This window comes from Aptenodytes forsteri, unplaced genomic scaffold (assembly GCF_000699145.1).
Source record: "Aptenodytes forsteri isolate BGI_AS27 unplaced genomic scaffold, ASM69914v1 Scaffold839, whole genome shotgun sequence".
Lineage (NCBI taxonomy): Eukaryota > Metazoa > Chordata > Aves > Sphenisciformes > Spheniscidae > Aptenodytes > Aptenodytes forsteri.
Window position 1 is genome coordinate 14,649 of NW_008795899.1, and position 3,924 is coordinate 18,572.

General features: G+C 65.0%; 1 protein-coding gene across 1 annotated transcript in view; it reads right to left on the reverse strand.

Moving 5' to 3' along the window:
• The window catches only part of LOC103903104 (epithelial discoidin domain-containing receptor 1), a gene marked incomplete at both ends in the record, with an annotated part of 19,226 nt that overhangs the window by 14,644 nt on the left and 658 nt on the right, over positions 1-3,924 (reverse strand). The gene's annotated exons all lie outside the window — the stretch shown is intronic.

Sequence of the window (3,924 nt, forward strand, 5' to 3'; positions counted from 1 at the left end):
GGGAACCCATTGACCCCCGGGATCTCCCAAGGATCCCATTGTCCCCCGAGATCCCCCTGCCCTCCCAGAGATCCCCAGCAATCTCCCAAGGATCCCCAGGGATCCCACCACCCCCCTGGGATCCCAGTGTCCCCCGGGATCCCATTGACCCCCAGGATCACCATAGGGTCCCGTTGTCCCCCGAGATCCCACTGCCCTCCCAAGGACCCCCCAGCAATCCCTGGGGGATCCCCCGAGATCCCATTGCCTCCCCCGGATCTCCGAAGGATCCCATTGTCCCCCAAGATCCCACTGCCCTCCCAGGGATCCCACCACCATCCCGGGATCCCAGTGTCCCCAGGGATCCCATTGACCCCCTGGGATGTCCCAAGGATCCCATTGTCCCCCAAGATCCCCTTGCCCTCCCAGAGATCCCCAGCGATCTCCCAGGGACCCCACCACCGCCCCAGGATCCCAGTGTCCCCAGCAATCCCTAAGGATCCCAGGGATCCCATTGCCCCCCCCAAGATCTCCCAAGGATCCCATTGTCCCCCGAGATCCCCCTGCCCTCCCAGGGATCCCCAGGAGTCTCTCAGGGATCCCCAGGGGTCCCCCACACACCCCCCCCGGGATCCCAGTGTCCCCAGCAATCCCTAAGGATCCCAGGGATCCCATTGCCCCCCCCAAGATCTCCCAAGGATCCCATTGTCCCCCGAGATCCCCCTGCCCTCCCAGGGATCCCCAGGAGTCTCTCAGGGATCCCCAGGGGTCCCCCACACACCCCCCCCGGGATCCCAGTGTCCCCAGCAATCCCTAAGGATCCCAGGGATCCCATTGCCCCCCCCCAGATCTCCCAAGGATCCCATTGTCCCCCGAGATCCCCCTGCCCTCCCAGGGATCCCCAGGAGTCTCTCAGGGATCCCCAGGGGTCCCCCACACACCCCCCCCGGGATCCCAGTGTCCCCAGCAATCCCTAAGGATCCCAGGGATCCCATTGCCCCCCCCCAGATCTCCCAAGGATCCCATTGTCCCCCGAGATCCCCCTGCCCTCCCAGGGATCCCCAGGAGTCTCTCAGGGATCCCCAGGGGTCCCCCACACACCCCCCCCGGGATCCCAGTGTCCCCAGCAATCCCTAAGGATCCCAGGGATCCCATTGCCCCCCCCAAGATCTCCCAAGGATCCCATTGTCCCCCGAGATCCCCCTGCCCTCCCAGAGATCCCCAGCGATCTCCCAGGGACCCCACCACCGCCCCACGACCCCAGTGTCCCCAGCAATCCCTAAGGATCCCAGGGATCCCATTGCCCCCCCCCAGATCTCCCAAGGATCCCATTGTCCCCCGAGATCCCCCTGCCCTCCCAGGGATCCCCAGGAGTCTCTCAGGGATCCCCAGGGGTCCCCCACACACCCCCCCCGGGATCCCAGTGTCCCCAGCAATCCCTAAGGATCCCAGGGATCCCATTGCCCCCCCCAAGATCTCCCAAGGATCCCATTGTCCCCCGAGATCCCCCTGCCCTCCCAGAGATCCCCAGCGATCTCCCAGGGATCCCACCACCGCCCCAGGATCCCAGCGTCCCCAGCAATCCCTAAGGATCCCAGGGATCCCATTGCCCCCCCCCAGATCTCCCAAGGATCCCATTGTCCCCCGAGATCCCCCTGCCCTCCCAGAGATCCCCAGCGATCTCCCAGGGACCCCACCACCGCCCCAGGATCCCAGTGTCCCCAGCAATCCCTAAGGATCCCAGGGATCCCATTGCCCCCCCCCAGATCTCCCAAGGATCCCATTGTCCCCCGAGATCCCCCTGCCCTCCCAGAGATCCCCAGCGATCTCCCAGGGACCCCACCACCGCCCCAGGATCCCAGCGTCCCCAGCAATCCCTAAGGATCCCAGGGATCCCATTGCCCCCCCCCAGATCTCCCAAGGATCCCATTGTCCCCCGAGATCCCCCTGCCCTCCCAGGGATCCCCAGGAGTCTCTCAGGGATCCCCAGGGGTCCCCCACACACCCCCCCCGGGATCCCAGTGTCCCCAGCAATCCCTAAGGATCCCAGGGATCCCATTGCCCCCCCCAAGATCTCCCAAGGATCCCATTGTCCCCCGAGATCCCCCTGCCCTCCCAGAGATCCCCAGCGATCTCCCAGGGACCCCACCACCGCCCCAGGATCCCAGCGTCCCCAGCAATCCCTAAGGATCCCAGGGATCCCATTGCCCCCCCCCAGATCTCCCAAGGATCCCATTGTCCCCCGAGATCCCCCTGCCCTCCCAGGGATCCCCAGGAGTCTCTCAGGGATCCCCAGGGGTCCCCCACACACCCCCCCCGGGATCCCAGTGTCCCCAGCAATCCCTAAGGATCCCAGGGATCCCATTGCCCCCCCCCAGATCTCCCAAGGATCCCATTGTCCCCCGAGATCCCCCTGCCCTCCCAGAGATCCCCAGCGATCTCCCAGGGATCCCAGCACAGCCCCAGGATCCCAGTGTCCCCAGCAATCCCTAAGGATCCCAGGGATCCCATTGCCCCCCCCAAGATCTCCCAAGGATCCCATTGTCCCCCGAGATCCCCCTGCCCTCCCAGGGATCCCCAGGAGTCTCTCAGGGATCCCCAGGGGTCCCCCACACACCCCCCCCGGGATCCCAGTGTCCCCAGCAATCCCTAAGGATCCCAGGGATCCCATTGCCCCCCCCAAGATCTCCCAAGGATCCCATTGTCCCCCGAGATCCCCCTGCCCTCCCAGGGATCCCCAGGAGTCTCTCAGGGATCCCCAGGGGTCCCCCACACACCCCCCCCGGGATCCCAGTGTCCCCAGCAATCCCTAAGGATCCCAGGGATCCCATTGCCCCCCCCAAGATCTCCCAAGGATCCCATTGTCCCCCGAGATCCCCCTGCCCTCCCAGAGATCCCCAGCGATCTCCCAGGGACCCCACCACCGCCCCACGACCCCAGTGTCCCCAGCAATCCCTAAGGATCCCAGGGATCCCATTGCCCCCCCCAAGATCTCCCAAGGATCCCATTGTCCCCCAAGATCCCCCTGCCCTCCCAGGGATCCCCAGGAGTCTCTCAGGGATCCCCAGGGGTCCCACACACACACCCCCCCGGGATCCCAGTGTCCCCAGGGATCCCCCAGAATCCCCCACTGTCCCCTCCTCCATCCCGTGCCCTCCCAAAGATCCCAGGGATCAGCACCCCAAGGTCCCCAAGGTGTCCCCAAGGAATCCCATGTCACCTTGGCACCTCAATGTTCCTAAAGGTCCCTGCTCACCTCGGGCACCTCAATGTCCCCAAAGTGTCCCCAAGGTGTCCCATGGCACCCCAACATCCCCAAGGTGTCCCCAAGGTCCCCGGTCCCCTCAGCACCCCAACATCCCCAAGGTCCCCAAGGTGTCCCCAAGGTCCCTGGTCACCTCAGCACCCCAACATCCCCAATGTCCTCAAGGTCCCCAGTCACCTCAGCACCCCAACATGCCCAAGGTCCCCAAGGTGTCCCCAGGGTCCCCAGTCACCTCAGCACCCCAACATCCCCAAGGTCCCCAAGATGTCCACAGGGTCCCCGGTCCCCTCAGCACCCCAACATCCCCAAGGTCCTCAAGGTCCCCGGTCACCTCAGCACCCCAACATGCCCAAGGTCCCCAAGGTGTCCCCAAGGAATCCCATGTCACCTTGGCACCTCAATGTTCCTAAAGGTCCCTGCTCACCTCGGGCACCTCAATGTCCCCAAAGTGTCCCCAAGGCATCCCATGGCACCCCAACATCCCCAAGGTGTCCCCCAGGTCCCCAGTCCCCTCAGCACCCCAACATCCCCAAGGTCCCCAAGGTGTCCCCAAGGAATCCCATGTCACCTTGGCACCTCAATGTTCCTAAAGGTCCCTGCTCACCTCGGGCACCTCAATGTCCCCAAAGTGTCCCCAAGGCATCCCATGGCACCCCAACATCCCCAAGGTGTCCCCAAGG